Source organism: Carya illinoinensis, chromosome 8 (genome assembly GCF_018687715.1).
Source record: "Carya illinoinensis cultivar Pawnee chromosome 8, C.illinoinensisPawnee_v1, whole genome shotgun sequence".
Lineage (NCBI taxonomy): Eukaryota > Viridiplantae > Streptophyta > Magnoliopsida > Fagales > Juglandaceae > Carya > Carya illinoinensis.
The window spans coordinates 8,951,275-8,975,500 of NC_056759.1; the positions used below are offsets into that span (position 1 = coordinate 8,951,275).

Here is a 24,226-nt window from a genome sequence, read left to right on the forward strand (position 1 = left end):
CCTCAAACGCGCTATCATCAGCCTTTCCAAGGGTACTTAAATGCTTAGATCTATCCTCTTGTTGCCTAGGAACTGCATGCAAAACTTATAATTCTGGGAATTAGCCAAGTTTTGCTTAATTCCCATCGTGACTGATATCTATCCCAACTTTAGTTTGCTCAATTAACTTGCCTGAAGCAGTGCAGTAATGGTTGCCGGTACTGCTGCAAGAGATAGGACTCTGGAGGAGACACCCACATGGGCGCTGGCGGTTGTGTGTGCTGTTTTTGTGATTATATCTGTCCTGATAGAACATGGGATTCATTCCGTTGGAAAGGTATATTGTTAATTTTTGTTGGAGCCAATTTCAACGGTTTTTTTAATTTCTGGGTACGTAGCATGCATGCATGCATGATTTACTGCTACATCACCCCAATATTCACCTTGCTTGTTTCTGTACGTCCTCATGCAGTGGTTTCAGAAACGCCGGAAGAAAGCCATGAGTGAAGCATTGGAGAAAATCAAAGCTGGTTATATGTTAATTACAATATCGTATTTGTAATTCATGATATGTTTGCTAAGACATTGTCTTACTTTCCTCTTATTATGTATGCCGACGCGGCAGTATCCACCGACCATTAAATTAATTTGTCTTTTAAATGATACGTTCCAAATTAGTGAAACATGATATATGTTTGTCAATCACATTTCCCATTAGAAGTAATTGTCTGTTTTTTGTGTTGCGCGCAGAGTTGATGCTGTTAGGTTTCATTTCCCTACTGCTCACAGTGGGTACGAGATTTATCGCAAAGATATGCATCCCAGCAGAACTTGAAGACACAATCTTCCATGCAAACCTTATGAATATAAGAAGAACGACACAGATGCAGATGATGACGAAGGAGGTGGCGATTATGACAGAAGAAAGTTACTTTCATATGCTGAAAATGTAGTATGGCGTCGAGTCTTGGCAGTGCTGGAGACGATTACTGCTCAAAATATGTAAGAAACATGTATATATAGTACTTTAATTCTGGAACATGACAATATCGCCATATTGTTTCGTCAACTCCCCTCAATTTATCTTATCTAATTATTATAATTTTTTTAAATTTTAACACAAAATATAATAAACAATTTAATATTTTCAAATCTCAAAATAATAATAATATTAAAAATGATATTCTAATAATATTTTATTCAACTTTCATCTCAACTCAATTCAAAATCCAAACACAATAGTCTTTTAACATGCAAGCCAGTTTTCCCTTCAAACTCATATTCATCCAACTTATAAGTTTGTAATTTGACAAGTGTTTGTTGACTATAGAAATACTACATCTTATTTAAATTAAGAGTAATGTTATTTATAGTTATAGAATATTGTATAATAATTATTTTGAAAAAGAATGAGATCTACTATTAAAAAATAATTTTTTATATGAATTCCATATTTATTCATTTTTTTCAAAAAGATTACATAGCACTTGTGTATTTCACGAATATAAATATCAATTTTCTATTTAAAAATTCTAATTTTAAAATATCGTCAAGTGTCCCTTGAACAAGTACATATTGTTTTAAGAGAATTAAGTACTCTCATAACCACACAAAAAAATTTCATAAAAATAAACTCACAAACTGATACGGATTCATATGATACACGTTATATTAACGTTACAATAAAAGTAATTTTATAATCTAATATACCACATCAAGCTATGTCAGTTTATACATGGCTAAACCATTTCTCTTTTTTTTTTTTCTTTTTTTTTTTTAAATTCAAATTTTAAAGGGACATGACAAATTTAATTCAAAAATTCTATTTATTTGTATTCTGATCATGATCATGTGAAGGCAATTAACCCATTAAGATTTTGTGGTAACTGTGACGCCTCCAAATTTCGTTTGGGATCGGACGGACATTTGAAGCGTTGAGACATGCAATACAAGGTTACCTGCCCCCGTTCATGACATATAAGATGCAAAATTCCTAACATGCATCTAACAATATGCAATATTCGCAGCGGATAAATTTTTTCTTTAGTAATACTATGCACCAAATTAAAAATATCTCAAATGCTTAAAACATACTCCATATATAAAAATCCATTGAACAACTAAGATCACAACACTAGTCCAAAATAGTTATGATCTAAAAAGTACTAGAGATGTAACTCAATCGTACAAGTAGTAATTTACGTTAATTACTATATTAACATTTATGTCGCACCGTCGCTTAGTCAACTGTGTCTAGTTAATCAGCTCCTGATTCTCCTTCAGGTCCTGTAACAAGATCTACCATTCGGGGGGAATGGTAGTTAGGACTACCAAAGTGAGATTTGATTACAAATCTCAGTAAGTTAACAAAAAAACTTCCACACAAGCTAATAATGCATGAATGACAGTAAAAGCATAAATGCATAATCAAATTCATAAGTAATTAAAGCATAACTTGGCGTACAAAATAACATAATTGACATAACTTAAATTGAAACATAAACTGAACTTGACTTGACATGAACTTGATTTGAAACTTGACTTAGCATGAACTTGCTTTGAAACTTGAATTAACATGAAAAATACATACTCCACAGTTGTTGTGGCCCCATGTATTCTACGTGTAAATACATACTCCATAGTTGTTGTGGCCCATGTATTCTACATAAACTTGACTTAACATGAAAAATACATACTCCATATTTGTTGTGGCCCCATGTATTCTACGTGTAAATACATACTCCACAGTTGTTGTGGCCCCATGTATTCTACGAAAACTTATTCTTTAACTGCTTAAATACATACTCCACAGTTGTTGTGGCCCCATGTATTCTACGTGTCACAATTGCTGTGTCTCACGTAGTGTATGCGCCACAATTAGGAGTGGTAATATGTCACACGACCCGTTAACCCAACATGAACACGACACAATAATAGCGGGTTAGGGTTTAGCCTTAATGGGTTCGGGTCAAAACGGGTTGACCCGTTAAGACACGATTGCTTAACGGGTTGATAACGGGTTAACCCGTTTTGACCCGTTATAACCCGTTATGACACGTTAAGAAAGTTAAAATTACAATTATACCCTTATATCTAAAAATAAAATTGTTAGAATTTCAATTTCGATATTTTTATTATTTGGATTGTAGTTTTGGACTTATAATTAGTTTTATAATTTTTATAGATATTGTAATTTTAACATTTATATAAAATTATGTAAATTTAATCAAGTTAAAAAGGTTAATTTCAAGTCTATTCAACCTATTTATATAAATAGTTTAAAATGAGTTGTATTGTGTCGTATTAACCTATTTCGTAATATTTTCTTAATTTATTTGTTTACTTATAAAAAAAATATATTTCGTAATATTTATTAATGGGTTAAAACGGGTTGACACGACACGACCCGTTATGTTAATGGGTCGTGTTAAGGTTTGAGATTTTGACACGATAAGCTTAACGGGTCGGGTTAGGGTTGACCTATATGACCCGTTAACACGATTTGACACGACACGAACACGACCCGTTAACACGATTTGACACCCCTAGCCACAATTGCTGTAACCCCATACATAAGTAATCAAGATGAAACGTGACTGGAATACGAAATGACTGAAGCCCTGACGTAACATAACGTGACTTGAACATAACTTGAAATACATGACCAACTTGAGATAGAAACATTTTGTAACATGGCATAACATATAATAGACAACATATTTAACATGACATACTTGTAATGTACAGTAATACATGACAGAATATATTATGTAACAGATAAAAATTGATGACAGAATAAATTCTGTATAATAGACAATTACGTGATAACTTGGCATGGCATGACATATATGATAACATACATACAACACTGTAGTTCCTTTACTTAGCACACATACACAATAGACTGCTAGTAAGTTAAAAGTTAACTTATCTCGATTTCCGCATTTCTTATAAAACTTCAAGTGCGATCACGAGGAACTGTAATTAGTGATTCTAAAAGTTAGAACTAAATCACTAATAATTTGAAATATGGAAAATACTAACTTTAAGAGTAAAATTTTCATTTTTCTCTCTACATGTGGAAAAATGACCATTTTACCCATAACTTAAGGATTTTGCATACTAACTCCAAAAATTTTCAAAATTTACATTCCTCATGTAAATTTTATCCTAAACTTAAATATCAACTCAGAAAAATTTAAAACAAAACACAATTATGGAAAACACACTATGGCCGAAACATCCATAGGCCATTTCCCTTGATTTTTGTTGCAATTCCTTCCAACTTCAAAACTCATGGTTAAACCAAAATTTTGCAACAAACATCTTCCAATTCTAAGTTCAAAACCATACTTAAAACATCCATTTAGAAAAAGCTAATAATCAACACCAAACTTTTTTATAAAAAAATCCAAGCACTTGAATCACAAGTTTTGACCTTAAATCAAAACATTTCCAAGAATTTCAAAAATCAAATCTTACTTCTAATATATTCATAATATCATCCTAACATCAACCATGCTTTAAATCATCAAACTAAAGTCACCAAAATCACAAAATAACATTTGGAGTTTTTGGTTTTACACTTAGTCCAAAAACAGAAACTTTTTCCTCAACTAGTTTTGATAAATCTCTTGATCTATGACTTATAAATATATGATCTTCAAACCAAACCATTACATGATTTAAAAAGATGTCCTAAAACATATATAAGCTTCTAATTCAAGATTACATGGTTAGAAATTAACCAAAACATAAATTTAGCCAAGAATATCCACACTTTGGCTTATCTAAATATCTCTTTGCATAAAATTTCATATATTTGAAACTAACATCAAATATCTTCAAAATAATAATATAACATGTATATAAGATGCTTAGAATCCTCCAATAAAATTATCAAAGTCATTAGAATAGGTTTAGACCACCAAAGAGTTAAATCTTCTCAAAACAGAAACTGTTTTTCTTCTTCCAGTTTCTAAGTTTCTGAATCTAAGAAAATCTTTCATCAAAACCTTTAATTATGCAAAAATCCTCAACCAATAGTCATATATACATGTTAACAATACTCCATAAAAATTTCGGACCAATATCTATCCATTAGCTTGGTTAAAAACTTCAAACTATAACATATTCTCCAATTTATCTCCTAGAATGACCTTTTTATAGTTTATATAATATTTGACTGACCAAATGATTTTCAAATGGGGCAAATAATATATTCATATAAACTAGACTAAAAAAGGAACAACTTATATGAAGGGGACTTTATGATAAAACACTTACAAAAGTTTCGAAATGGGCGTGCAAAAGAACTCCTAAAAGCTGTCCTAGAGAAAGTATTTGATATTCTTTTAAAGGAACGTGTAAATGAAGATAAGTTTGTAGGTGATGGCTGGAGCTACTTACGGACGAGATAAGGAAGATGATAAGGCTGGAATTGAGAGTTGAGTGTAGTTTTCTCCTACCTAAAATATCCATAAAAGATTATCTCATAATATTCTATCCACTAATATCTACAAAAATTCAACTTAAGATATTTTTATCTAATAATATCTATAAAAATTAACTCAAAATATTTTTACCCAATAATATTCACAAAAATTACCTCAAGATATTTCTTTTTATCCAATAATATCTACAGTTTTGAACAGACGTTTTGTCCGAAAATATGAAAAAATGTTATTGCGCCATAAGATTTTCAATAACCCTCCGAGTCTAATGGCACAAACCATAATACATTTTGACACTTCTAACTATCTCCAATAATCAAAAATACACTTCTGATACCATAGTAAATAATAACACTAACTATGTAGTTAGACAAAAACCTATACGATTAATGGATTCGTGAAAACTTATGGGGTTTTCACGAGGTTCCTAAAGTTAATAGAAATTTCACAATTGAATTTCTAGCGGGCTGTTACAATCTCCCCTCCTAAAAAAAAAGATTTCGTCCTCGAAATCGAAGTAAGTAAGAAATAACAAGTTAAGGAATATGTGTTGCTTACCAACCTGGTGTCTATCCCGTATATATTTGCCTTTGAGACTATGTCATTCCTTAACTCTCTTATCTTAATCAAAGATTATATTATACTTCTTTCCATAAGATTGGCCAAGTTGTATCGACACACTCTCCAAACCTAAAATTTCAAGTAAATAATCTTCCGAAACTCTTATTTAGAAAAACATAGGCGATATACTTTAAGTGTTTTTGTAAATACCAAACTTAGTAGAGAATTCATCAAAATTAAGCTGTTATCCTCTCTCTCTCTGTTTTTTTTTTAATCGGTGGCCCTCTGTTTTAGATCAGACAACTCTGATGCGCATGATTTTTATAGGTCTTCTGTAGTTGTCAGGCGCCGCATGGCTATGACACTACTTTATTCTTCTGTAGTTGTCATGCACCGCAGCTATGATACTACATTGCTCTTGTCTCTTGTAGAGAAATGATTCACGAGAGATGATTCGCCATAATTTTTTCTATAAAAGAATTATTCAGTTCATCTTCTTTCTCATCTCATCTTCTTCACTTTTCTGAAATTAGTCTGCAATCTCTTTCTGCTTACTCACTTTGCAATGGCTCAGCAATCTTCTCATTACCAAAACATGAGGTATTCTGCACTTCGTTCACCAGTTGTTTATGCTTCTTCCGTAGGTGCTATAGTACAATCCAATAATGATCTGACTAATAAGTCAGATAATGAACTTATCTATGAGCTTGTGAGTCTCGGTACCCGATACTCATCAGCCATTGTCGCATATTCTCAGCGACTGCAATCCAGGACTAGTGGGGTTAACAAACTCCACGAGAATATTTCTATCCTTCAGAGGCTTCTTATGGAATCCAACATAAAGATAGAAGCAGTAAAGCGAGAGAACAGAGATTTAAAATCTTTGCTTAACTCTTCTTTTCGAGTGGCTACTTCTTTAGATAGGAAAGGTATGCAGATTTTTGAAGAGCAAGAGCGTTTAAAGATTGAGGCAAAGAGCCTCAAATTTCTGTAATTTTGCTTTATGATAATAAAATAATACTTCACAAATATTCATATTTGTGTTTCTATCTTCTGGTAGATGTTTTATGTGCTCCATTTTATTTCTTTCAGGGATTTTCATATATATGACATGATCCAATGACTCATATAAATATGCATTTAATCATGCATATCCAAACTCACAGTAATATTCAAGTTAATAAAAACCTCAAGGAGTTCTACTGGTCTAGGACTAACTTACTTCTTTATAATCGCAACAATCAGTCATCTTCCTAGGTGGTACTTCGATAACTGACCAGTTAATAACTTAAACTTAAGACTTTCTCTCTTATGATTATCATAACTCTTCTATCCATCATGAGTTATCAATTATTCTAACTCTAAATGATTTGTTCCTAATGTTCACATGAATCCTCAAGACCAAGATTTTACTCCCCATATAATAGTCTTCAAAAGAAGATCGATCTATGTATCCATAAAGATAGTGTTTTGCCAGAAATCATTTACTGGTGGCGTGGTAATACTATTATCATAAATAAATCCTACTAAGGCTAAAGCTTCTCCTAATCAAATTACACTTCCAAACACAATTTCTATCGTATTCTCAAAATTAAAACAATTCTCCAAATATGTGGAATACCATTCATCAATCCTATATATCTTTTCTCATATTACTAAAAGGTATTCTATATCTACATTGATATGAACAATAATACTTCTAATGAAAATTGTTACTCTTACCACTAGAGTAACAATTCAGTTTCCAAGCTAAATTCTCAAGCACTACCACAATTAATAGAAACAATGACTCATTTGAATCAAACAATGTACAATTTACTAACCCCAATGACTTGACCTACTCCAAAATAACAATAATGCAATACTACCATCAATTGCAATCAGATCAACGTTAACTATGTTTACCTTAACTAATCCTTCATCCATCGGGAAATTCTGATCCTCTTGATTGTTATCTCCCTTAGGATTCTGAAGTATTCTATCATGAGTCATGTATCCCTTCTTGAAGCACACGAGTATATGTATTAATACCACATACTACCTTTCATACTTTAAGAAATTCAAGCCTACTGACGACTAAAATTTCAAGCCTAATGTTTGGTGCATTTCCTAAGGACATGTGGATTTACTGCCCAGAGACGTATTTGCTCTGATACCACCCTGTGACGCCCCCAAATTTCGTTTGGGATCGGACGGACATTTGAAGCGTCGAGACATGCAACACAAGGTTACCTGCCCCCGTTCATGACATATAAGATGCAAAATTCCTAACATGCATCTAACAATATGCAATATTTGCAGTGGATAAATTTTTTCTTTAGCAATACTATGCACCAAATTGAAAATATCCCAAATGCTTAAAACATACTTCATACATAAAAATCCATTGAACAACTAAGATCACAACATTAGTCCAAAATGGTTATGATCCAAAAAGTACTGGAGATGCAACTCAATCGTACAAGTAGTAATTTACGTTAATTACTATATTAACATTTATGTCGCACCGTCGCTTAGTCAACTATGTCTAGTTGATCAGTTCCTGATTCTCCTTCAGGTCCTGTAACAAGATCTATCATTCGGGGGGAATGGTAGTTGGGACTACCAAAGTGAGATTTGATTACAAATCTCAGTAAGTTAACAACAAAACTTCCACACAAGCTAATAATGCATGGATGACAGTAAAAGCATAAATGCATAATCAAATTCATAAGTAATTAAAGCATAACTTGGCGTACAACATAGCATAATTGACATAACTTAAATTGAAACATAAACTGAACTTGACTTGACATGAACTTGATCTGAAACTTGATTTAGCATGAACTTGCTATGAAACTTGAATTAACATGAAAAATACATACTCCACAGTTGTTGTAGCCCCATGTATTCTACGTGTAAATACATACTCCACAGTTGTTGTGGCCCCATGTATTCTACGGAAACTTATTCTTTAACTGCTTAAATCCATACTCCACAGTTATTGTGGCCTCATGTATTTTACGTGTCACAATTGCTGTGTCTCACGTAGTGTATGCGCCACAATTGCTGTAACCCTATACATAAGTAATCAAGATGAAACGTGACTGGAATACGAAATGACTGAAGCCCTGACGTAACATAACATGACTTGAACATAACTTGAAATACATGACCAACTTGAGATAGAAACATTTCGTAACATGGCATAACATATAATAGACAACATATTTAACATGACACACTTGTAATGTACAGTAATACATGACAGAATATATTATGTAACATATAAAAATTGATGACAGAATAAATTCTATATAATAGACAATTACGTGATAACTTGGCATGGCATGACATATATGATAACATACATACATACACTGTAGTTCCTTTACTTAGCACACATACACAGTAGACTGCTAGTAAGTTAAAAGTTAACTTATCTCGATTTCTGCATTTTTTATAAAATTTCAAGTGCGATCACGAGGAACTGTAATTAGTGATTCTAAAAGTTAGAACTAAATCACTAATAATTTGAAATATGGAAAATACTAACTTTAAGAGTAAAATTTTCATTTTTTTCTCTACATGTGGAAAAATGACTGTTTTACCCATAACTTAAGAATTTTGCATACTAACTCCAAAAGTTTTCAAAATTTACATTCCTCATGTAAATTTTGTCCTAAACTTAAATATCAATTCAGAAAAATTTAAAACAAAACACAACTATGAAAAACACACTATGGTCGAAACATCCATAGGCCATTTCCCTTGATTTTTGTTACAATTCCTTCCAACTTCAAAACTCATGCTTAAACCAAAATTTTGCAACAAGCATATTTCAATCATAAGTTCAAAACCATACTTAAAACATCCATTTAGAAAAAGCTAATAATCAACACCAAACATTTTTGTAAAAAAATCCAAACACTTGAATCACAAGTTTTGACCTTAAATCAAAACATCTCCAAGAATTTCAAAAATCAAATCTTACTTCTAACATATTCATAATATCATCCTAACATCAACCATGCTTTAAATCATCAAACTAAAGTCACCAAAATCACAAAATAACATTTGGAGTTTTTGGTTTTACACTTAGTCCAAAAACAGAAACTTTTTCCTCAACTAATTTTGATAAATCTCTTGATCTATGACTTATAAATATATGATCTTCAAACCAAACCATTACATAGTTTAAAAAGATGTCCTAAAATATATATAAGCTTCTAATTCAAGATCACATGGTTAGAAATTAACCAAAACATAAATTTAGCCAAGAATATCCACACTTTGGCTTATCTTAATATCTCTTTGCATAAAATTTCATATATTTGAAACTAACATCAAATATTTTCAAAATAATAATATAACATGTATATAAGATGCTTAAGATCCTCCAATAAAATTATCAAAGTCATTAGAATAGGTTTAGACCACCAAAGAGTTAAACCTTCTCAAAACAGAAACTGTTTTTCTTCTTCCAGTTTCTAAGTTTCTAAATCTAAGAAAATCTTTCATCAAAACCTTTAATCATGCAAAAATCCTCAACCAATAGTCATATATACATGTTAACAATACTCCATAAAAATTTTGGACCAATATCTATCCATTAGCTTGGTCAAAAACTTCAAACTATAACATATTCTCCAGTTTATCTCCTAGAATAACCTTTTTATAGTTTATATAATATTTGACTGACCAAATGATCTTCAAATGGGGCAAATAATGTATTCATATAAACTAGACTAAAAAAGAAACAACTTATATGAATGAGACTTTATGATAAAACACTTACAAAAGCTTCGAAATGGGCGTGCAAAAGAACTCCTAAAAACTGTCCGAGAGAAAGTATTTGATATTCTTTTAAAGGAACGTGTAAATGAAGATAAGTTTGTAGGTGATGGCTAGAGTTACTTATGGACAAGATAAGGAAGATGATAAGGCTAGAATTGAGAGTTGAGTGTAGTTTTCTCCTACCCAAAATATCTATAAAAGATTATCTCATAATATTCTAACCAATAATATCTATAAAAATTCAACTTAAGATATTTTTATCTAATAATCTCTATAAAAATTAACTCAAAATATTTTTACCCAATAATATTCACGAAAGTTATCTGAAGATATTTCTTTTTATCCAATAATATCTACAGTTTTGAACAGACGTTTTGTCCGAAAATATGAAAAAATGTTATTGCGCCATAAGACTTTAAATAACCCTCCGAGTCTAATGGCACAAACCATAATACATTTTGACACTTCTAACTATCTCCAATAATCAAAAACACACTTCTGATACCATAGTAAATAATAACACTAACTATGTAGTTAGGCAAAAACCTATACGATTAATAGATTCGTGAAAACTTATGGGATTTTCACGAGGTTCCTAAAATTAATAGAAATTTCACAATTGAATTTCTAGCGGGCTATTACAGTAACTAATTAGGATAAAGTCCCATTGATCTCACCGTCTGGGGTGCACCAATTGCACATATTCATATTCGTCCTGGCTGTTTTTCATGCATGGAATAAGATGGATCGTAAGCTTAAGATATTCCTTGTTCTTCTTCTTCTTCTTCTTCTATTTTCTCGATTTTAATTTCTCTAAATTTGTTGTTTTGGAATGTTTTTCATGCATATATAGGTGGCATTTTTGAGGCAATTCTTCGGTTCGGTGTCAAAGGCCGTGGACTATGTGACGACTATACGTCATGGATTTATAAATGTGAGTGAATGACCAGTTTTTTCATGCTTGCTCTTTCTTATGCATGTCTTTGTTTATGTGTACCTGCAAATAATCAAACTAAACTCAAAACATGACATATTTGAATTGCAGGCACATTTTGCCCCATGCAGCAAGTTCAATTTCCATAAGTACATTAAAAGATCCCTGGAAGATGACTTCAAAATGGTGGTAGGCATCAGGTTAGTTTCCATCTTTCAGTCCAAAATGCATGCAGTGTACTAATTATTATATTGTTTTTGTTACCTTCATATTGTTTTCTCGTCCTAAAGTTTCTGTTTGTTCCTATTTTTGTAGCCTTCCACTGTGGTTTTCTGCTATCATTTTCTTACTTCTCAATGTTTACAGTAAATCTCTGATCCCCCTCTCTCACGTTAGTTGTTAAAGAGTAATGTTATATATAGTTTTAATTAGGATATGTAAATTTCACACAATTCATTTGAACCCCTCCCCCCCCTTTTTTATAGTGAACTTCACTTTTTCTAAATAAATTTTACCAGGCTTGCACACTTTAAAACTGTATTTAACATTACTCGATCTTAGCTGAAAGAACGATGACTAAAATGATGATGACGAGTAACATTTCTCATTGATGTTAGTAAGGATGATTTTAACATTTTTCTCTTAAATGGTGCAGAATGGTACTCGCTCACCTGGTTGTCATTGGCACCAATACTAGTTGTAAGAAATTGATCTAATCTTATATAGGCCAATGAGATTATTTAAATAGTGCTAGCTGCTAGCTGAGCTGCTCTGTATGATATTAATTTCTTGTGCAGATACTTCTACTAGTTGGCGCAAAGCTTGAGCTTATTATTATTGAGATGGCTCAAGAAATACAAGATCGAGCAATAGTTGTTAAGGGAGCTCCAATGGTAGAGCCAAACAATAAGTATTTCTGGTTTAACTAGCCTCATTGGATTCTCTTTCTCATACATTTTTCCATGTTCAAGGTAAAATGTCGACTATCTTATTGTCATTTAAATGAGTTCCAAACAGAAATTTAGAAAAATACCTTGCACACGCTGAGTAGAGGTACCGATCAGTGGATTGTGGCCAACCGAGGGCTTAGAATGGACTAGCAAGCCTTTCACACAGTATGTTTGGGACTTCTGACCCCTTTGTTTCTGACTAACACTTCAACAAGAAATTAGCCCCCTATAAATCACAACAGAGGGCGATTTTGGCAGCAATCGTCGTGTGTACATATGAAATCAATAGAAGGAGAATTTTATTTTTGGTAGCCGAAGTACTGGGTTCAGAATGCGGAAGATTTGAAGGCGGTACTGTGAATGCCTAATGGGTAAGTCATTCGATGGAGGCATAGCTTTGGTTTTGAAAGGAAACCACAACCAAGCTTCTATGCACAAGGAAAACGTAGTGGAGGCTAGAGATGGAGCTTTGGGACGTATTCGGAAATGTGATTATCGCACGTTTGCGTATGGATTCAACGAAAGCGATTTTAGTTGCAAGTTGCCGAAAGATAGATGAAAACCACACGGAGAAGAGGAGGTACAGGCTAGAGTGAATAAGTCGCAGGCGAGATGGGAAATAAACTGGCAATTTTGGCGCCTGGATATTAATTCATCTATGGCAGCGAGAGTTTTCGCTGCTAAAAGTATAATAAATCGCTGGGGTAAAGTCAGTGACACCCCTCGCCATTAATCAGGATAATTTTTGGCAATGATTAAGAAATCGCCGTGATAACCTATTGTTGAACCCAAGATTTCAAACTTTGTGTAATTATATATCTACACATGAATTTTGATGATAACAAATAAATTCAAAGAATAAAGAAGTCTCAAACTCAAGTTGTCTACACAATGGAGTCAAGCACATCAAGGAAACAAGCATGAGCAAGAAGGGAACAAGTTCACATTAAAATTATAGAGTAATGTTGTAAATCTCTTCAAAATTTGAAATTAGAATTAATATTCAAAATTAATATTTTATCATAAAGCATTAAAATACATTTTCCACATATGCGTGAATATTTTTGAAAATTAAATTTGAAAATTTTGAAAGATGATTGATTATCATCTTTTACATGTGCATGCCTTGATTAAAGGGTTGAACTTTGAAAATATTAAAGATGATTGATTGTCATCTTTCATATGTGCATGTTTTATTTGAATATTTTCAAAAGTAATTGATACTTTTTTAGACTTATACAAAAGGTAGATGATTTTGTTTGAAAAATTTGAAAAGTAAAGTGTGCTCCTTTTGTCATATACAAAAAGTAAAAGATTAGGTTTGAATTTTTTGAAAATGAAAGTGTACTCCTTTTGTTATATGCCAAAAGTAAAAGATTGGGTTTGATTTTTTTAAAAAAAGTGAATGATGTTGTCTTTGACATGTGAATCTTTTTAAATTTGAATATGAAGTCTCATATGCCTATAAATAGTCATTTGAAAGCTTCACATTCACAACATCCAGAGCATACAATATTCATTCAAAGCTTTCATTATCTCTTCTCTAAGTATTGAACCTTAATCCTTGTTCATTTTGAGAGATATAGTTTGCGCTGTATTGTTCTTATTTCACTTATTGAGGAGTGTTTTCTGATAACCTACCCACTATCAGTTCTTGTATAAAAAAAAGGGTGTGTATAACCCTTGTGCGTGTAGAAAGTATTCTACACGGGGAATAGTTGAATCACCACGTGTAAGGTGATTACAAGTGTAGAGGGTGCTCTACACGGATCCTTTGTAGCAGTGTTGTTCAAAGTTGTAATAAGTTTCTATCTCCACCTGAAAGAGGTTGAATAGTGAATTTGGAAATTCTCAAGGGGTAGCTTGAGGTGAGGACGTAGGCAGTGGGGCCGAACCTCGTTAACATACTGAGTTTACTTCTCTTTTACCCTTACTCTTTATATTTATTACTGTTTCGTATTTTGTTTATATTTTATATTGTATATTTGATTTATAATTATTATTTTAAATATAACTCAATTCACCCCCCCTCTTGTGTTAGTCATCTGGGCAACAATTGGTATCAGAGCTAAGATCTCTATTATAAGATTAACTATCTTTTGAGTTAAGATCTTATGGCTAACATTGCAGCTTCATTTGGTGAAGGTCAATCTAGCAGTCGGCCTCCACTCTTTTGTGGAGATAATTACTTATTCTGAAAAGTTAGAATGAGAATATTCCTTCAGGCTCAAGGTCGAGAAATCTGGAAATGTATTGTAAATGGACCTTATATTCCAACAAAAGTGGTTGATGGAGTAAAGGTCAAAAAGGAAGAAGAAGAGTTTGATCATGAAGACGGTAAACTTTATACTTTGAATTTAACTGCTATGAATTTATTATTTAATGCTCTCGATGGAAATGAGTTTAATAGAATAATAACTTGTGCTACGGCAAAAGAAATTTGGGATAATTTGGAAGTTACTTATGAAGGAACTTCGCAAGTTAAGGAATCAAAAATTTATATTCTTACTCATGAATATGAAATGTTTAAAATGAATGATGATGAATCTATTTCTAGTATGCACACTCGTTTTACTAACATCATAAACAGCTTCACAGCTCTTGGCAAAGTTTATTCAAAAGTGGAGATAGTAAGAAAAATTTCCAACTCTCTACCAAAACGCTGGTAATCAAAATTGACAGCAATTCTTGAAGCTAGAGACCTCAAGAAGCTCGAAGTGAATGAACTCATCGGGCCACTTATCACCCATGAGTACACATTGAAAAGAAGAGAAGAAGAAGGAAAGCCAAAGAAGAACTTGGCACTTAAAGCTGTTCCTCATGAAAGTGAAAGTGATGAAGATGAGGAAAATGAAGACAAAGATGAAGAAGTTGCGATGATAACAAGAAGAATTCAAAGATTCCTAAAGAAAAATAAAACTCCTCCGAAAAAATCCTTCAAAAAGTTTTCCAAGAAAGATTCAGGTAAAAATGACACTTTAATTTATTATAAATGCAATAAGTCTGGTCATATCAAATCAGATTGTCCTCTGCTAAAAAAAGATCGAAACAAGGGTAAGAAAGTAATGAAAGTTACATGGGATGATAATTCAAGTAGTTCAGATAGTGAAGCAAGCAATGGAGAATCAGCAAATCTTTATCTTATGGCTAAAGATGACATTTAGATAACAAATCTTGATCATATTGAAGATCCTTCATATGAAGAATTGCAAAATATTTTAGAAGAGGTATATGAGGAATTTGAAAAATTGGGTATCAAGTATATTGCTTTGAAAAAGAAAAATTCTTCTTTAACAAACGAAATTGATATTTTAAGAAAAGAAAATATCATTTTGAAAGATGAAAATCTTGAATTGAATAAGAAAAAAACCGATTTAGAAAATATTGTTGAAAACTTTACGAATGGAAAAAGAAATTTTAAAAAACTTCTTGGTAGTCAAAGATATGTTTTTGACAATGCAGGTTTGGGATATATGCCAAAACAAAAATACAAGCCTTATAAAAATTTCTTTGATAATCCTTCTACATCAAATACTAATATTCAAAATTATTTTTATGAAAATAATTGTCAAAAAAAGATATTATTATAATCATTCAAGCATTTCATATATGTCACATGCTATTTGTAATTTTTGTAATAGAAATGATCATAATTATCATACTTGTCCTATTAGAAGAAATCATACAATGACTATTAGGGCCATATGGGTACCTAAAAATCTTGTTTCTTCTAATACTAATAAATAAAGGACCCAAAGAACTTGGGTACCAAGAAAAATCATTTTAATTGTTTTTATAGGTATGCATGAAGTCATGCACAAGCAAAAACAAGTGGTTTTTAGATAGTAGATGTTCAAGATACATGACGGGAGACAAGACTAAGTTCTTTGATCTTAGATCTAAAGAAGAAGGACACGTGACATTTGGAGACAACTCGAAAGGGAAAATCGTGGGAATAAGTAAAATTGGTAATGAATCTTCTCTCATAATTGAAGATGTTTTACTTGTTGAAAGTCTAAAACATAATCTTTTGAGTATAAGTCAATTATGTGATAAAGGATTTACAGTTACTTTCAAAATGGATAAGTGCATTATTTTGAATGATCATGATTGTAATATTTGTTTTATTGCTTTTAGAAGCAATAATGTTTATACAATCAATTTTGAAGAAATTACCTCACAAGATGCTATTTGCTTTTCAGTTCAAAATGAAACTAGTTGGCTATGGCATAGAAGATTAGGTCATGCTAACATGGAACTTATTTCCAAACTTTCAAAAAATGATCTTGTGAGAGATTTACCAAAAATAAATTTTCTTAAAGATAAAATTTGTGATGCATGCCAATTTGGTAAACAAACAAAAACTTCTTTTAAAACCAAGAAATATATTTCCACTACTAGACCATTACAACTGATACAAATGAATCTTTTCAGACCAAATAGAGTTGCAAGTCTAGGAGGAAAATATTATGCATTTGTTATTGTTGATGATTTCTCTAGATATACTTGGGTCATCTTTCTTACTCATAAAGATGAGGTACATAATGCTTTTACCAAATTATGCAAGAGAATTCAAAATAAAAAGGGTTATACTATTTCAAATATCCGAAGTGATAGGGGAAAAAAGTTTGTTAATAAAAATATTGAAATATTTTGTGATGAAAATGGTTTTGGTAAGTACTGCATGTTATGTTATAAATAGAGTTATGCTAAGGTCTAAGTTAGATAAAACCCCCTATGAGCTTTGGAATGAGAAAAAACCCAACATTGATTACTTTCATGTATTTGGATGCAAATGTTTTATTTTGAATGATAGGGATAATTTAGGCAAGTTTGATGTAAAATCTGATGAAAGTATCTTTTTCGGGTATTCTATTAATAGTAAAGCTTATAGAGTATTCAATAAAAATACTTTGACTGTACAAAAATCTATGCATGTAGTATTTGATGAATCTAATTCTCCACTCTCCAAGAAATCTATTGATGAAGAAACAGGAGGTATAAATAATACGGAAAGTCTCAATCTCAACAAAAAGAAAATAATAGAGGAAGTTCAACATGGAGCCATCAGAAAAGATCATCAAAATTTAATACAAGATGCAACCAAACAGTAGAAATTTGTGAAAGATCATCCAGTGGAACAAATTTTGAGAGAACTTTCACGAGGTGTAAGTACTCAATTATCTCTTAGAAATATTTGCAATCATATTACTTTTCTATCTCAAATTGAATCCAAAAATATTGATGATGCACTTCTTAATGAATCTTGGATTCTAGCTATGAAAGAAGAGTTGAATCAATTTGAAAGAAATGATGTTTGGACACTTGTTCCTAAACCCAAAAATTATATTATTATTAAAACAAAATGGATTTTTAGAAACAAGAAAGATAAGTTCAGAATCATTACTAGAAATAAGGTTCGACTTGTAGCCCAAGGTTTTAATCAAGAAGAATGAATCGATTATGATGAGACATATGCACCAGTCGCAAGATTAGAAACTATTCGAATGCTACTTGCATATACTTGTTATAGAGATTTCAAATTTTTTTAAATGGATGTTAAAAGTGTTTTATTAAATAGTTTTATAAATGAAGATGTATATATTGAGCAACCTCTAGGTTTTGAAAATCATATTTCCTCAAATCATGTTTTCAAACTCACAAAAGCACTATATGGACTTAAACAAGCTCCTAGAGCTTGGTACGAGAGACTCAGTAGTTTCTTAATTGAAAAAGTTTTTCAAGAGGAAAAATCGACACAACTTTTTTCATTAAATATGAAAATGATGATATTCTTTTGATTCAGATTTATATTGATGATATAATATTCGGTGCTACTAATGAAAATATGTGTCAAGTTTTTGCTAAAACTATGCAGGAATAATTTGAGATGAGCATGATGGGAGAACTTACATTCTTTCTCGGATTGCAAATTAAGCAAGCAAAAAGTGAGACATTCATCAATCAATCAAAATATATTAAGGAATTACTAAAGAAGTTTGGGATGGAAAATGCTAAGGAAATTGGAACACCAATGAGCCCATCAACTAAACTTGATAAAGATGAATCCGGTAAGCCAGTTGACTAGAAAATATATCGAGCTATGATTGGTAGCTTATTATATTTAACAGCTAGTAGACCAGATATTATGTTTAGTGTGTGCTTATGTGCACGCTTTCAATCATTTCCAAAAGAATCACATTTAATTGTAGTTAAACACATTTAATTGCAGTTAAACGCATTCTTAGATATTTTAGTAGTACAATTAACCTAGGGTTATGGTACCCTAAATACACATATTTCGATCTAATCAGCTACACAGATGCAGATTATGTTGGCTGTAAAATAGATCGAAAAAGCACTAGTGGAGCATGTCATTTCTTAAATCATACACTAGTTTCCTGGTTTAGTAAAAATAAAATTCTGTTGCACTATCTACTGCTGAGGCAGAATATGTTGCTGCGGGTAGTTGTTGTGCTCAAGTTTTCTACATGAAGCAACAACTTGAAGATTTTAAACTCATGTATAATCACATTCCAATCAAATGTGATAATACAAGTGTTATAAATTTTTTAAAGAACCCAATACAACATTCTAGAACTAAGCATATTGAAATAAGATATCATTTTCTTCGAAATCATGTGCAGAAAGACGATATAGTACTAGAGTTCACAAACACACACGATCAGTTAGCAGATATTTTCACAAAACCTTTACCAGAAGATAGATTATGTATGATAAGAAGATAAATATGTATGATGCATGTTATAAATATCTCTTAAAAGATAGACCAGAGTCAATAAAAATAGAGATAGATTTTTTAAATACTTTTACATAAACTTGAGATTCTTAGCCTCATGTTTGAGATGCTCATTCTCTTCATACAATATCATGTCATTCATATTCATGGGAGCCGGCAAGCAGAATGAAGAATCTAATAAAGATTTCAACTGTTTATTTTTCTGCTGAATGATTCATTCCCTTGTGTGAGACTCTTGAACAATTCATTGAAGTACAACAATTTGTTCTTTGAGTTTTTCAACTTCATGATTTCTGGCTTGTAGCCGTTGGGAAAAAGCAACAATAGAGGAAGAGTAGTGAGTCCCAAGACTCACCAAGTCATAGATAGCATCAGAATCTGACTTATTAGTCAGATTATTATTTTCTTGCTGCAACATGGCACCAATGGCAGCTGCAGAAAGGACAGGAGGTTGAGGTGCAGAATGCCTCATAGATGGATCTAGAGAAATGTTAGAAGAATGAGCCACTGAGAAGAGAATAGAAAGTTTAAAACGAGAATGTTGAAGGAATGCAGATGAGTTATAGAGATGAGAAGAAAACTTGATACGGATTGGATGAACTTTAAGACTGATTTTATAGAGATAGCATAAAGAACCAGACGAGCTATCATCCAAGTCAAAGAGTAATGTGATTTTTTTTCCGATCGGTGAAAATGACATTTTTTAGAAACTCGGAGCCTTCAATCTCGTTTGTCAACAACATCAGACGATTTTTTCAATCTTTAACCACACTTGTCGAGTCACGGACGGATCAAATTTATTTATTTATTTATTTATTTTTCAACTATCTACAGTGTCTACTAACGCACCGTTTTCTTCAGATCCATTTACTTGTTGCGGATTCTTTTTAATGATGCCAAAAGGAGGAGGAGTGTTAGATTAAAATATTAACATTGTTTGAATTGCTAAACTTATTATATATGCTTGGAATTATATTTATACTTTTGCTTGAAAAACTAACGCACATTCTCAGGGGGGAGCTTAAGTATCAATACAGGTTTCAGGTTCTATCAAGTATTTATCATCATCAAAAAAGGGGAGATTGTTGAACCCAATGTTTCAAGATTTGTGTAATTATATATCTACACATGAATTTTAATGATAACAAATAAATTCAAAGAATAAAGAAGTCTCAATCTCAAGTTGTCTACACAATGGTGTCAAGCACATCAAGGAAACAAGCATGAGCAAGAAGGGAACAAGTTCACATTAAAATTATAGAGTAATATTGTAAATCTCTTCAAAATTTGAAATTAGGATTAATGCTCAAAATTAATATTTTATCATAAAGCATTAAAATACATCTTCCACATGTGCATGAATATTTTTGAAAATTAAATTTAAAAATTTTGAAAGATGATTGATTGTCATCTTTTACATGTGCATGCCTTGATTAAAGGGTTGAATTTTGAAAATATTAAAGATGATTGATTGTCATCTTTCACATGTGCATATTTTATTTGAATATTTTCAAAAGTGATTAATGCTTTTTTAGACTTATACAAAAGGTAGATGATTTTGTTTGAAAATTTTGAAAAGTAAAGTGTGCTCCTTTTGTCATATACAAAAAGTAAAAGATTAAGTTTGAATTTTTTGAAAAGGAAAGTGTGCTCCTTTTGTCATATGCAAAAAGTAAAAGATTAGTTTTGAATTTTTTGAAAAGGAAAGTGTGCTTCTTTTGCTATATGCCAAAAGTAAAATATTAGGTTTGATTTTTTTTTGAAAAAGTGAATGATGTTGTCTTTAACATGTGAATCTTTTTAAATTTGAATATGAAGTCTCATATGCCTATAAATAGATCATTTGAGAGCTTTACATTCACAACATCTAGAACATACAACTTTCATTCAAAACTTTCATTCTCTCTTCTCTAAGCATTGAGCCTTAATCCTTGTTCATTTTGAGAGATATAGTTTGCGCTGTATTGTTCTTATTTCACTCATTAAGGAGTGTTTTATGATAACCTATCCACTATCAGTTCTTGTATCAGAAAAAGGGTATGTATAACCCTTGTGCATGTAGAAAGTATTCTACATGGGGAATAGTTGAATCACCACGTGTAAGGTGATTACAAGTGTAGAGGGTGTTCTACACGGATCCTTTGTAGCGGTGTTGTTCAAAGGTGTAATAGGTTTCTATCTTCACCTGAAGGAGGTTGAATAATGAATTTGAGGATTCTCAAGGGGTAGCTTGAGGCGAGGACGTAGGCAGTGGGGCCGAATCTCGTTAACATACTGAGTTTGTTTCTCTCTTACCCTTACTCTTTATATTTATGACTGTTTCGTATTTTGTTTATATTTTATATTGTATATTTGATTTATAATTGTTATTTTAAATATAACTCAATTCACCCCTCCTCTTGTGTTAGTCATCTGGGCAACACCTATATATTACGGCGATTCTTTTTGCAGCATTTCAAAAATCGCTGGGATAAGCACAAATTCTTATAGTGTTTTGTCAATTATTTACTCTTTCTATCTTTAATTTGATGCGACACATTTTAGTTCTGTTATATGTAATCACTTTTGCATGCTGCTTACGTACTCCATTGATATGATTGACCAAGACAATTATTTTATATTTTAAAAAAGTGATGCAGTCAATTACATTAGTAAAATGTGTTAAATTGACTGCACATATAATTTTTATATATTTTAAGTGGTTTCATAAATAAATAAATAAAAACTCACTTTACATACAACATATCAATTGATATTACTAGAAATAATGAAATTTATGATTAAGAACATCATTTCTCCAATATTATTACATGGTTGTAACACGACTTGAGAGTAATTTGTCATTTGTACAGTCTGCTTTCCAGATGGCATATTTTCTTTTGGATTTTTGTAAGTCATTTCTGCACTAAAGCTATATATTATTTCAACTCACCTTATTTTATTTATTGATTTTTTAGAAAATGAAATTGTAAAAGTGGAACTAATTTCTTGCCAAAAATTCTATATGCAATAACTTTTATGTATTCACTTGTACATTCTACTAATATAATTGATTACGTTATTTTTTTAATATAAAATAACTATTTTGACTAATCACATCAACAAAATACGTAAAAATAATTATAGGTAACAAATCTCATTTTTTGCATAATTGTGAAAATATTAGATGGCCAGTATGAGTTTGAGATGACATCTTGCTTCCGTGGAAACTTGCCGGTATCATTGATTAGGGTTTCACTTGGCGTAGCCCTTCTCACTGGTATCATTGATTAGGGTTTCACTCGGCGTAGCCCTTCTCATCCTTTGCAGCTATATCACCTTCCCTCTCTATGCCTTAGTAATACATGTAAGTCTACTAACATCCATTGAGATTAATTTCTTTGTTCTTTTATGTAAAAAGGTGGCTTCCATTCGGATTGTTCAATTTTAAAAAGAGATAAACGCAGTATGCAAGACATTCTACAACATTAGATTACCTGAAGTACCGACATGAACATTTAATATTATATCTATCTTTTGGCATTAGACCATTCAATCCGATTGAAAAATCAGAGAATGTCTCGATTGCCCATTTTGAATCTGAATTCAATGGACTTAATTGTATCGTCAAACATGAAATTTTGACTCTCAATTCATGTTTATAGATGGGATCTCATATGAAGAAAGCTATATTTGAGGAACAAACAGCAAAGGCTCTTAAGAAATGGCACAAGGATGCAAAAGATAGAAACAAGTTGAGGAAAGCTGGAATAGATACAAGTTGTTCAGGATTGATAAGTGGGGAAAACACACCAAGCCAAGGAACATTACCCACACACTTGCTCCACAGCTACAAGTACAGGTCCAGTAAATTAGAGCTCGAAGCTAGTGTTCTCAGTTCCCCAAGATCCTACCAATCTGATACTGACCTTTTAGAAATTGATCAGATCGGTTCCCCTGATCAGTCAATAGTTCATCATCATGATCAACCCCCGGCCCAAGAGATGAAAACTCACATAGTATTGATTTTTCATTTTCTAAGGCTTAAAAGGGCACCACCCAAATTTTAACAAATTGTTTTTCTTTTTGGGTAGAGCTACCATTGTTAGTTCATTTCTTAAATTCTTGTAAGAACAAAAAAACAATTATATAGAAGATATTGGGATGAGTAATACTACATATAGTCGTAAAATGCACAAGCGTCACACAATTGTTTTGAAAAAAATAAGGTCCATTATTTAAAAATTAATTAATTTTTTCATGTGAATCTCGTATTTACTTACTCTATTTTTTTTAAAAGAAATTGTGTGGCTTACTACTCAAATTGGTTTTTTGTATTGTTTTTTTCAAGTCACCCATTTTCTAGAATGTTTTAAAGAGTTTGAAATGCAATTAACTGACCATATTTGTATTATTCTTGACTTTAACATCATGCTTCTAGTCAAAGTAAGATGTTGTCTTTAATAACATTAATTTGGAGGACTAGCTATTAAAAGACAAAAAGGAAAGGAAGCAAAACCACATATATTGGGAATAGATGAGTTTTTTAAATTGATGGGCACTACAATGTCTAGGTAAAGTTGCTTTCCCTTGAAGGAAATTTCGAATTAATAAAACAAAGAAGATTCCAAATCATTAGTGGGACAGACAAAATGCATCAATCTTCATATAATTTAAGGGTCCAAATTTCCTCTAGATTATAAAAAAAAGTAAAAAGCACCTGTAGCAAAACAACACAACCAATTAAGACAAAAATAAAGTCAGTCTTGAACAAGGATTACATTAATATATTATATAGTTCAATTGTCGATGCATCCACTTAAGCCAGTCAAAG

General features: G+C 31.6%; 1 pseudogene; it reads left to right on the forward strand.

Moving 5' to 3' along the window:
• The first annotated feature begins 187 nt into the window (after window positions 1-187).
• On the forward strand, window positions 188-23,462 carry LOC122274374 (annotated as a pseudogene).
• The last annotated feature ends 764 nt before the right edge of the window (window positions 23,463-24,226 follow it).